Source organism: Sorex fumeus, unplaced genomic scaffold (assembly GCF_029834395.1).
Source record: "Sorex fumeus unplaced genomic scaffold, SorFum_2.1 ptg000037l, whole genome shotgun sequence".
Taxonomy (NCBI): Eukaryota; Metazoa; Chordata; class Mammalia; order Eulipotyphla; family Soricidae; genus Sorex; species Sorex fumeus.
In genome coordinates, this window is record NW_026606094.1 from 67929110 (window position 1) to 67942615 (window position 13506).

At 44.8% G+C, this 13506-nt stretch overlaps 1 pseudogene; it reads left to right on the top strand.

Annotated features, from left to right (window-relative positions):
• Window positions 1–350: 350 nt before the first annotated feature.
• On the top strand, window positions 351–1282 carry LOC130027718 (60S ribosomal protein L24-like; annotated as a pseudogene).
• The last annotated feature ends 12224 nt before the right edge of the window (window positions 1283–13506 follow it).

Sequence of the window (13506 nt, forward strand, 5' to 3'; positions counted from 1 at the left end):
AATGGCTTGCCTTGTGTGGCCAACCTAGCTTCAATCCCTGGCACCCCATATAATCCACCTAGCACTACCAGAGGGATCCTAGTGCGTGAGCCAGGAGTATGCCCTGAGCACCAAAACAAACAAACAAAATAAGAATTTAAATAGAACAGGTCAGAGAACTAGTTTGACAGGCTTGAGTGTAGGCTTTGCATGTGGGAGGCCCAGGTTTAATTCTGGAACTTCATGGTCCCCTAAGTACCATCGAACAGGAGTAACCAGGAAGAGGACTTGTCCATCACGAGGTGCGGTCTCAAAACAACAACACATGTCCTTCCCTTCACCATATTTTGTCCTCCCTGGGAGCTGCAGTCATGAAGGTAAAGCTGTGCAGTTTCAGTGGGTACAAGATCTACCCCGGGCATGGGAGGCGCTATGCCAGGACCGATGGAAAGGTTTTCCAGTTTCTTAATGCAAAATGCTGTCCAAGAGAAATCCTCGGCAAATAAACTGGACTGTCCTCTACAGAAGAAAGCACAAAAAGGATGGTGTTTCACTAATAACAATTTAAAAATAAATAAATAAGAGTACTGGTGAAGGGAGAGGTGTTTGATCATTGTATGACCGAGAATTAAACCTGAAAGCTTACACAGTGATTCAATAAATAAATATAAGAAGAAAAATAAATAAATAAATAAAACTATGAAAAAAAAAAGTAAGGTGGAGTTCATGCCCAAATCAATCAGCTAATCAGTGGCTGAGTAAATAGCAGTACTCCTACATTAAATAAATAAATAAATAAATAAATAAATAAATAATTGCAATTAAAAAAAAGCACAAAAAAGGACAGTTGGAAGAAATTCAGAAGAAAAGAACTCGTCAGGCAGTCAAGTTCCAAAGGGCCATCACTGGTGCATCTCTTGCTGATATAATGGCCAAGAGGAATCAGAAACCTGAAGTTCGAAAGGCTCAATGGGAACAAGCTATCAGGGCTTCCAAGGAAGCAAAGAAAGCGAATGAAGCAGGTGTCTAAAAAGACAGCAATGGCTGCTGCTAAGGCTCCCACAAAGGCAGCCCCTAAGCAAAAGACTGTGAATGTTGGACATTTGGGTTGTTTTCATATCCTGGCTATCATTCTGAGAGCTGCAATGAATATAGGTGTGTCTAGTTCTTTTTGAATGAATTTTTTTGTGTTTGCAGCTATCCCACTTCAAGGATAGCTGGGTCGGTCAAATGGGAGCTCCATTCTTACTCTTCTGAGAAATCTGTAAAGGTTTCTGCTCCCTGAGTTGGTGGGAAACGCTAAGTTGACAGATACAAATTTTAAATAAACATCTGACTATAATAAAAAAAACACAAAATAATTTGAATAGCTCTCCATAGTAGACTATGAAGTGTTTAGGAATCCAAACCCAAAAGAAACTTTTAGGAATCAGAACCACATTCTCATTCCATCCATAGATTCTATCTTGTAGCCACCAACTGGTGAAAGTTCACTTATGGTGAATGTCGCACTAAATGGATAATAAAAAGCTTTCTTGGGGTTCTTGTTCAGCAATACTGTCATCAGATGTTCCCTCTATGTAGATTTCCTGGGTGTGGCTAGGTTTCTTTTTGAATGAACAAAACAGATTCCTGAGCTGTCAAGTGGCAGTTAATTTAAATGGGCATTTCATAAGTGAGAGGGAGGACAAATTACTGGGTGATCTCATTCATCTGTAGTACAAAGACACAAAACAAGAGAATAGACTGAATCAAATGATGGCAAACCCAAAACTCAGATTACCAAATAGTTGGGAATGTGGCTGGGAAAGAAAGGGGAAATTAGAAGGAACACAAGGACAATAGTGGAGGGTCTTGGGAACTTTGGTGTGAAGGTTTAGTGACTTGTACATCGAAATTATAAACGTTAACACTCTTGTAACCATGTTGCCTTGACAACAATAAAAAATAAAGTTGGAAAGAATATAAGCACTTCAGGAATGGTCAAAAGCAGAGTTTCCACTCACTGTGAGGTCGTACTAATCTACACGAGAAAACAAGGCCAGGCTAACCCACCTTTTCTGCATTTACACTGATCTCAAAGGCCAAAGATAGTAAAACACAGAACAGGACCCAAATCCACATCCTCCTACTGTGAAACCCAGCAGGACTTGATTCATTTCAGGACACAACACCTCTGCCATGTCTAACTTGCATTGCCAACTTCAACAATATTGATCTGCAGATATAAGTGTGCTTTGTGCATCAAATGGCTTTGTTTTTATGGCAAAACAACAGCCAATCCTGACTGAGAGCTACTACATGCCAGGCATTATACTAAGCACCAGACATGGATCGGCTCACTTTGTTCTCACAACAATCTGCACTGGGTACTACTGCCTGCATTTTACTGGTAAAATGCAGGCCGTAGTAAACTGAGGCACTGAGACACTAAGATTACACACCAGTATGGTGACTCTAGGATCTAACCCCGAGCAGATTCAGCTCCAGAACCTGAGTTCTTACTGCAACATTGTACTGCTATATAATTATGTGTGTGTAATTAAGTAAATATTGTGCACAAACATTTATGTAACTTTGTTATTACAATAAAAACCTTTGAATTTGGACTGGAAAGCTAGTTCAACAGGCTGGAGAACATGCTTAGCCTGCAGGAGACCCAGGTTCAATCCCTAATATTGCATGGTCCTCTCCTGAGCACCACCAAGTATGGCCCCAAAACAAAACATACACACACACACACACACACACACACACACACACACACACACACACACGCCTTTTAATCCAATGTTTAGCTTATGAGGACTTCTTTTCTGATTTTTTTTTAAAAGGGTCAAATTATTTTGTGTGTGTGTGTGTGTGTGTGTGTGTGTGTGTGTTTTATTATTAGTCAAGTGAAAGAAAAGCTGGCTTCATAGTTTCTGCTCAGATCCATGGAACCCAAGTGAAATTCCAGTAGTTACTTGCCCAAGGAGGGGGGTCTAGGGCCTGGCTGAGCTCCAAAAGCCCTCCTGTTCCTAAATTCTCTTCTCTTCACATCCCAGAATCCCCTCTTTCTTTTTTCACTTTTACTTTATTTAAACACCATGTTTAACAAAGTTACTTATAATACAGTTGTTGCAAGCATTCAATGTTCCAACAACAATCCTACCCTCAGACTGACCTTTTCTCCACCATCATCCCCATTTTCCCACTTCCCAAGCCCTTAGCAGGCACAAAACAATTTATCTTACATTACTATGGCTAATGAAATTATCAAAAATACTTCCATGGGCCGGAGCGATAGTACAGCAGGTAGGGCATTTTCCTTGCACGCAGCTAACCCAGGTTCAATCCCCGGCATCTCATACGGTCCCCCAAGCACTTTCAGGAGTAATTCCTGAGTGCTTAGACAGGAGTAATCCCTGAGCATCGCTGGTGTGACCCAAAAAGCAAAAAAAAAAAAGACTTCCCTGAAAGAAAATTTGTAAAAATTGTTATAGCTCACTCCCAGGACAGAAAAACATTCTTTCAAAAGGATGCATACACACCATTATCCACTGCAGCACTCAGTACAATAGCTAAGATTTGGAACCAACCTAGATGTCCAACAACAGATCAGTGGGTCATGAAGATATGGAATATATACACAAGGGAATTCTATACAGTGGTAAGGAATGATGAAATAATGCAATTTGCTGCAACATTGATGGCAATAGAAGATAGCTTATTAAATGCAGAGAAAGAAGGATAAGAACAGTATTATAAAGGTAAAGGTAAAGGCCCTCCCGTTGATCGTCGATTTGCTCGAGCGGGCCCAGTAACGTCTCCATTGGAGACTTTGTTGTTACTGTGTCTGGCATATCGAATACTCTCGGTAGCTTGCCGAGCTCTCCGAGAGGGGCAGAGGAATCGAACTCGGGTCGGCCATGTTGGCCGCGTGTAAGGCGAACGCCCTACCCGCTGTGCTATCGCTCCAGCCCTATATTGTGGTATTAAGATTAACTGGGTAAGGACATACAATGGCTTAACGGGCGATGCCTAGATCATCTTTGGTCCCAAAGTTAGGGAGAAGAAGGAAAGACAAGGAAGGAATGGATGGTGACGGGAAAAGAGACAAATGAGAAGCAAAGGGGGCAAGGGCTGATATACATTGGTGATGTTAAGGAACAATGGAGCTGAATAGCCGTCAACAACACTGAAATCATAAAACTCAAACTTAAATAAACAAAGTTAAAAGGGTGCCTGTCAAGATGGCAGGCGGTGAGGGGCTAGAGCGATAGCAGAGTGGGTAGGGCGTTTGCCTTGCATGTGGCTGACCTGGGTTCGATTCCCAGCATCACATGTGGCCCCCTGAGCAACACCAGGAGTAATTCCTGAGTGCAGAGTCAGGAGTAACCCCTGTGCATCGCCAGGTGTGACCCAAAAAGAAAAATAAAAAAAGATGGCAGGCTGGAGGTGGGAGAGGAGGTGAGGGAACCTGGGAAGGCTGGTAGTAGGAAAATGAATGTGGTGGTAGGATTGGAGCATTATATGTATAAAACATTATATGTCTAGAACTATGAATCACTTGGTAAATCATGGTGCTTTCATAAAATAAGATTTTGGGGAAAATTGCTTTATCTCACCATGGTGTCTTTGAGTCCTTGTCTGGGGATTTACTTAAGCTGTTTGTTGCTAGTTGAGCCTTCCCTGTTATTGTTTTTGTTTATTGAGCTTAGTTGACTTCTGTGTTATTTGCCATCCAACTTTGTGTATTCCTCCTGCATATCAGTGTGTGTAATTTGGAAGTATCCTAGGGCCAGCACTTCTTTCTCCTGGGGGAGGGTCTGCTCTGCAAACACTGAGACCCCTGGCTCACCGACCCAGAACATCCCAGTGACCAAGTTCCCCACAAAGCAACCTGTTGTTGGTCCCATGTCCTAAATGAATGGAAGCCTGAGTACTGGCTGATTTGGGGTCTCTGAAACCAATGTACATGCCACCACAACAGCATCACATCTGCCTTCTGCTGGACAGATGAGTTTCCTCCTATCTCCCCAAGCTGACCCCTGACTGTGTGGGGATTACCATCATTTTCCATCTCTTCCCCTAACTATCAAACTCAATATGCTTTTGTTTGTTTGCTTCAGGGGAATATAGGGGAAAGACACAACCAATGGTGCTCATGGCTATTCCTGTTTCTGTGCTAAGGGATCACTCCTGATGGTGCTTGGAAAATCATATGTGGTGCTGGGAATTGAACCAGGGTGAGCTGCATACAAGACAAGTGCCTTAAGCCCTGTCCTATCTCCCAAGCCTGTCCAGATACATTTCACTGGATTTGGGCACAGTTACCCGCACTGCGGGTCAACTGATCAGTAATGCAAATGCAAATTACATCCTGCCAGTTGCTTGATTCCTCCAGCTAAGGAGTCAGGAGAATTCGAGCACTCAATGTTTCTGTTCTGCAGGGAGGCCCGTGAATGTCAGTCTTGTCAGTTTATAGACACTGGTGACAGAAAGCATAACTATAAACTTATGAGGCAAATCTTTTATGCACAGGACTTGGGAATTAGGAGATCAGAGAATTAAAGGGTTCATTTAAAAAAGGGTGTTCAACGGTCAAAGTGATAGTACAGTGGGGAGGGTATTTGCCTTGCATGTTGCCGATCCAAGTCCCATCTCTGGCATCCTGTATAGTCCCTCAAGCACCACCAGGAGTAATTTCTGAGTGAAGAGCCAGGAGTAACCCCTGAGCAATGTCCAATTGACTCAAAAACCTGAAAAAAGAAAAAGAAAAAAAGAGAAGAATGTTCAGGGAGAGGGCCATCACTTGTTTGGAAAGACAAGCCCTTGCAGCCACCACTTCAAATGCGCTTGTGGAACCTCAGGCCTGTGGAAGCTCAGGGTTATATTCCTGGCTGGGACACTGACTACCAACCTAGCTTGAGCTGCTTGAGCAATGAAAGGTGTCAAAGTGGCACTTGAATGTCTTCCCAGGTGGGAGCCCACCCAACTGCACAGTACATACACAGAAGTGCCCCCAGAAGCTGCAGGCATTAATGGAGGCCTCGCTGAATGTTCCTTCTCTGACCTGATGGCTTACCACTAGATTTAAATTCCCAAGGTGCAGGCCGACTCAGGACTCAGATCTCGACCCTCACTTTCCATCCTCCCACTCCTGCCCACTCCATGACCAACAGTTTTATCAAACCCCTTTATCCTGTAGGAGAAGTTCCCAAAATTCTAGCTGCTATTTCCCATCCCCAGGGTACGGAAATCGGTGCTGGACAGACTGGAGCGGCCGGCTATGTGGCTGGTCATTGTTTCCCAGCGTCGGGGCGAAACGCACATGGGAACAGTGTCCAGACTTCTGAGTCGAAACCTACCCTTTGTGCTTTGTTCTGTTGCTAACAGTCCTGACGGACTTGTGTGAAACATCACAGGCTTTGCCTCCAAACTGTATCTTAGGAACGGAAGATAGACGCGAGAGACACCAACCTGTTGCATCCCCATCTGCCTCAAGAAACACGGAACAATGACCCACACCGCCCCCCAACTGGGCAGATGGTTCACAGGGCTGAGGACCAGTTTTGCAAAGGGGGACATACCCCAGCACCAGCTCCACCTGCAACGTCTCCAGCACCTCCGGATCTGGCCCCCGAAACCAATAAATCCATAAATAACTAAATCAAAAACACTTGTTGTAGGGATAGGAGGGAGCCTCTGAAGAACTAAGAAGGTGACAGGGAGAGAATGTTTGAGGACTCAGAAAAGAGGAAAAGGCTAGGTGCTGGAGCGATAGCATAGCTGGTAGGACATTTGCCTTGCTCTTAGCTGACCGGGTTCGATTCCCAGCATCCCATATGCTCCCCTGAGCACCGCCAGGAGTCCTGAGTGCAGAGCCAGGAGTAAGCCCTGTGCATCGCTGGGTGTGACTCACTTGATCACTTGATCACTTGACTTCCCATTAATTGTCGATTTGCCCAAACGGGTGCCAGTAACGTCTCCATTTGTCCGTGTCACATGCTAGTGTAGACCAATGGCATCTGTTCGCTCTAGGAACACGAAGAGCCTCAAACCGATCATTCATGATCTTGATGAAGAAGTTTGACCATCTGGTAGGTGGGCGGCCACGAGGTCTTTTGACATCCCATAGAATCCAGTCGGTAATAGCTCTAGTCCAACAGTCATCTTTAAATCTCATTATGTGACCAGCCCATCTGATTTTTGACACCTTGGCAAACGAGGCAGCGTCCCTGATTCTTGATCGTCGACAGAGGTCAGAACTCCGAATTCTTTCTCTCATTTGAGTGAAACGTGATATTCCAAGCATAGCTCTTTCAATTCCTCTTTAGGAGACCCGAATAGCGTTCTCATCCTGTTTGCGTAGGGCCCAGGTCTCTGAGGCATATGTTAATGCAGGAAGAACAGCGGAATCAAAGAGATGTGCCTGGAGCTGGAGGTTCTTCGTCCTCTTAGCTATTTCTTTGACGTTCTTGAAGGCGTTCCAAGCCGCTCTCTTCCTCCTGCGCAGCTCGGGTGCCAGGTCATTTCTCATGTTGACTTCTCGACCTAGGTACACATAGCTGTTGCATTCAGAGATGGTCGTTCTGTTGAGAGTGAATGGGGCGTCAGGAACGAGGCTGTTTCTCATAAACATTGTCTTCGTAAGATTCAGCTGTAGTCCTACCTTTCCACACTCACGGTCAAAGTCGGCCAGCATTTGTGCCGCTTGGCTGATGTTTGGTGTTATTAAAACAATGTCATCAGCAAAGCGGAGGTGGTGTAGTTGCCGACCATCTATCTTCACTCCCATTCCTTCCCATTCCAGTCGTCGCATGACGTTCTCGAGGGTGGCACTGAAGAGTTTCGGTGAAATGGTATCACCCTGCCGCACCCCTCTCTTGACATCAACGATCACTTCTTTGTAGAATGGTGAGATCCTGGTAGTGAATCTGCAATACAGCTCACGGAGGATCCTGATGTATTGGGCTTGAATGCCCTGATTGGCTAGGGCTTCAATGACCGCTTCCGTCTCAACAGAATCAAAGGCCTTCTTTAAATCAATGAACATTAGACAGAGCGGCATCTTGAACTCCCGAGAAACCTCAATGAGCTTGGTTATTGTGTGGATATGGTCGGAACTCAGCTTGCTCACATGGTTGTCCTTCATCGAGTGGTCTGCCAATCCTATTTAGGATGACCCTTGAGAAGGGTGTGACTCAAAAAGCAAAAAAAATAAAAGTGGGGGGGGAGGCTAGATGTGCACCACAGCCTGCAAAGTCCCAGCGGATGCCCAAGTCAAAATGTCCCTCTGGAGGGTAGTTCATTTCCTGTCTGTAACCCGATGTCAGGGATAAGCTTCAAGGTACACCTGAATTGTTTCCACAGCCCCTGTTTAATATTTCTGAGTTTTATTTAAAGAATTTTTCCAAAAAAATTCTTTAAAATTTTCAAAAATAAAATTCTCTCGTCTCCATGCCCCCCTTTCATTTATCATCATGGTCTGCATGTCTCTAAGTGACTCTCTTTACTGTCTTCCATGGGTGTGGGTGTGTGGAAGGAGAAAGAGAAACTTGGACTTTTAAACTCAGAGGGGCGGTTGCTGCCCACAGTATCTCCAAACTCTACAATTCTGACATCCCAGTCGGAGAACACCAGAGTGGATGGGAATGTGGACTAACAAAACATTAACACAGAAGACTTAACTTGCAACAAAAACTCAGTAAACCTTTAGACAAGGACTTTAAGTCCCCCATGGTGAGATGCAACAATTTTCACAAATTTTCTTCTACTGAAATATTTTTTGATCATTCCATTAACCATTTAGCCATATAATATAAAATAAATTATTGTGGGCCTACTGGGCGTTTGCCTTGCACTCAGCCAACATGGCCAACCCGAGTTCGATTCCTCCGCCCCTCTCAGAGAGCCCAGCAAGCTACCGAGAGTATCTCGCCCACACAGCAAAGCCTGGCAAGCTCCCCGTGATGTATTCGATATGCCAAACACAGTAACAAGTCTCACAATGGAGACGTTACTGGGCCCGCTCGAGCAAATAGATGAACAACAAGAGGACCGTGACCGTGACCGTGATTGATGAACTACTGGGGAAGGCTTGATGGATGATTGAGAAAACGAAGACAGTGGTGGAAGGAAGGTGACAGTGGTGGTAGATTGGTGTTGGAATATGAATGACTGTAATAAACCATCATGAACAACATTGTAAATCATGGGGTTTAAATAAAGTGGGAAGGGGAAAAATCGGAGGGTCAAGAAAGATAGTACAGTGGTTAAGGCTGGGTCAACCTGGGTAAGATCCCTGGTACCATATATGGTACCCCCAACTTTGCCAGGAGTGATTCATAAAAGCAGAACCAGGAGTAAGCCCTGAGCACTGCCAGGTGTGGTCCCCAAATTTAAAATAAATAAATAAAAGAATTAAATTAAATCCCAGACAGGAACTATCTATTTACTAATATTTTTCTTTTTTTATTTAATTTATTTATTTATTGAATCTCTGTGGGAAAAGTTACAAAGCTTTCAGATTTAAGTCTCGGTCATGCAAATATCAAACACATTTCCCTTTACCAATACTTATTTTTCACCACGGAGAACCCCAATAACCCCCCTCCCAACCCTCCCAATGCCTGTGAGGCAGATGAATTCTAGTTAACACTCTATCTACTTTGACTAGATTCATTGTTTCGACAAAAGATGCACCATTATTATTTAGAGTTTACACCCCCCAAATCGCTGGAGAGATAGCACAGCGGGTAGGGTGTTTGCCTTGCACGCAACCAACATGGCCGACCCGAGTTCGATTCCTCCGCCCCTCTCGGAGAGCCCGGCAAGCTACCGAGAGTATTCGATATGCCAAACACAGTAACAACAAAGTCTCCAATGGAGACGTTACTGGACCCGCTCGAGCAAATTGATGATCAATGGGAGGGCCTTTACTTTACTTTACTTTTTACCCCCAAATCAGACATGCTGTAAAGGCATTGTGAAATAATTTGTTTCCTACAGCTGGTCACAAGAATTAAATGATGTCGCGCAGCCACACGATTTTGGATTTCTGGTATTTTACTAATATTTTTCTTAGTAAGAACTTCTTTTTTTTTAATTCCATATTCTTTTTTATAAATTTATTTATTGAATCGCCATGAGAGCAGTTACAAAGCTTTCGGGTTTAAGTCTCAGTCATACAATGGTGAAACACCCGTCCCTTCACCAGTACCCATTTTCCACCACCAAAAACCCCACATATCCCCCATCCCACACCCTCCCCCTACCTGTGGGGCAAATGATTTCCACGTTACTCTCTCTCTTTCTCTCTACTTTGATTACATTCAATATTTCAACACCAGACCCACCATTAACATTTGGGATTTTACCCCAACACTCAGATCTGCCAAAAAGGCAACCGTAGACAATTTGTTTTCTATCGCTGGTTATGAATAACATATGATGTCACGCAGCCACAGTAGTGGCCACGGAATTTTGGAATTCTGAAATTTTAACAATTAAATATGGAGGGATTTCTACCAAAACCTGCTGGGTTTCAAGATTTGTTTCTGAGTCTCTGGGATCATGGCCATTAAGCAGCTTGATCAGGAGTCAGAGAGGCTATTCATGGGCCACAACCTGGGGTCTCATTGGGGCAGGGAGGAAAGGGCCAGTCCACCCCCCCCCCCATGAGACCCCACATGTCTCATCACTGAAGGCCCAAACCTGACTTCCAGTGGCCTCTGGTGGATGGCGGCCACCAAGCCACCAGGGGGAACAGACCAAGGCACGAAACTTATTCCCACCTGGGGTGGTCCGACCGCCAGTGACCTACTGTGGAGACTGACTACATTTCTGCCAAAAGTTGCTGGCTTCTGAAATTTGTTTCTAAGTCTCTGAGATCATGGCTGTTAAGCAGCTTGATCAGGAGCCAGAGAGGCTGTTTGTGAGCAGCAACTCGGGGTCTCACTGGGGCAGGGAGGAAATGGCCAACTCCACTTCCATCCCGTGAAGCCCCATGTGTCTTGTCAGTGCAGGCCCAGACCTGACTGTCCAGTGGTCACTGGAGGATGGCAGCCACCGAGCCACCAAGAGGGAGCAGGTGGAGGGACAGCACCCTTTCCCCTCTCGGGTGGCCTGGTGCCGGTAACTTACTGCGGAGACCAGACGCATTTCTGTCAAAAGACGCTGGGTTCTGAGATTTGTTTCTGAATCTCTGGGATCATGGCCATTAGGCAATTTGATCAGGAACTTGCCTCCAATTATATAGCCTTGCCTCCAATTATATAGCTGAGCCAGAGGTGGTTTGTGGTTTTGTCTCCCACATACCTAACTTTTTGGCCGTTTACTTTCTTGGTAAACTTAGCCCCAAGATGTTGGGGTCTGGCCAAAGGCACAGCAACAATTTTGGGGTATCTAGAAGTCTGAAGGCACCATCAGGCTGCTGATGCACTCGCCTCACAGGTACAGATTGACCTGCTGGCAGCACCATACCCCATTTAGTAGGAACATCTTAACTACCCACTATTCCCTGGTATTTTTCCAGTGATTCTTTTCCATTGTTATTTCTATGCTTTCTGCCCCAAGAGACTGAGAGTTTCACTATGTAATCTCCCAGCTGCAAATTAATAAAACTTTGGTGATAGAAATTTCTTCTCAATTCCTTTCAGAGCTGGTTAAGTAGAAAGGTTAATGTGTCAGGCAATGAAATCAACCTCTCAATGATCCTTTCAAAGGACAGAGTAGAAAAAGGAAGGGCATTTATTGTATGGAGGCCATCTTCCCACAGCAGTAAGCAAAGCAGCAAAGTAATTTCTCCTTCACCAAAAGGAGACTGATCTGCTGGAACGATAGTACAGCGTGTAAGGGTTTTGCCTTGCATGCTGTCAACTGGGGTTTGATTCCCAGCATCCCATATGGACCCCCAGCACCGCCAGGAATAATTGCTGAGTGTGCTGAGTGCAGAGCCAGGAGTGACCCCTGAGCATTGCTGGGTGTGCCCTCCCCCCAAAAAACAAACAAAAGCAAAAAGAGACTAGTGTGTTACCCACCTGTAAAGATAAAGTTGTCTCCAGGAAAGTGGCATATTAATACTAAGCATTCTTTCCTTTTTTTAGAAACCTGAAAAAGAAGTTGTGGGGGCTGGAGCAATAGCACAGCAGGTAGGGCGTTTGCCTTGCACGCGGCTGACCCGGGTTCGATTCCCAGCATCCCATATGGTTCCCTGAGCCCTGCCAGGGGTGATTCCTGAGTGCAGAGCCAGGAGTAACCCCTGTGCATCGCCAGTTGTGACCCAAAAAGCAAAAAAAAAAGTTGTGGAAGGCTGAGTTTGATCTGATCTGCCTGAAAATTAATAATCAAAGCTGTTTACAATAATAGCAGGAGAGAAAATATGGTGGGGAATTAGAGAAGGCAACTATTGTCTCTAACATGGTGACTAGCCTGACTTCTAAGAGTTAAAACATTCTAAACATTCAGGGAGCATTTTCTGAAGCTTTCTCTAAGTTGCTAGACAATCATCTTTCTGCAATAAATAATTTGTATCAACCAAGAAAAGAGTTGGCCCTGACATTAAGACATGGCGAGAGAGATCACTTGCAAATGATTAATGAGCAGCAGAGCCTGTCACATGGGTGGAAGCGGTGACTGAGAAGGCAGTCATTCATTCAGGAAGCACTAAAGCCAATGCCCCCTTAATGGAATTTCATACTTGGAGTTGTGCCCAATCGTGAAGAAGCTCGATGAGTTTACTTAGAAGTGCCAGTAAGGAGACTTAACCTGTGATGGTTTTGATTTGTTGTCCCCTGCCCACTCTTTTTTAAGACACCATACCACACCTGGCTGTAATGAAGAGCTACTCCTGGTTCTGCCAGCAGTAACCCCCGAGCAATTACCTGAACCATGTGATCCCCTAAGCACAACCAGGTGTAATACCTGAGCACAGAGCCAGTAGCAAGATCTAAGCACAGCCGGATGTGGCCCCCAAACAAAAACAAAGAACATTTTATGTTTAATGGCAATAACACTTTACCTTGAAATGAAACTATTGATTAACTCCCAAACCCTAGCCCACTGAGAGGGTGGTAAGCTATGCCTGAATCTCTGGGGCCTAAATGGAAGACCCACCAGCCATGATTCTGTTCTCCAGGGTCTGGGTAAGACCTAGGAATCTGGTCGTTGTTGTTGTTGTTTATCATTGTTTGTTTGGTTTTGGGGTCATACCTAGCTGTGCTCAGGACTTACTCCTGCCTCTGTGTTCAGGGATCACTCCTGGCTGTGCCTAGGAGACCACAAGAGGTTCCAGGGTTCCAAACCCACATGGCCATGTATAAGGCAAGCATCTTAACCCCTACATTCTCTCTTCAACTCTGGAATCTGTATTTTTAGAGGGGGTCATACTCTTTGGTTCTCAGAAGCTACCCTAGCTCTGTGCTGGGGATGAACATAGGCAGGGACAAAGTGATGTCATAGATTAGACCAAGGGTGATATGCACTGGCCCAGTGAGCTATTTCTCTGACCCTGGAATCCATATTTTTTTATTTGTTTTTGTT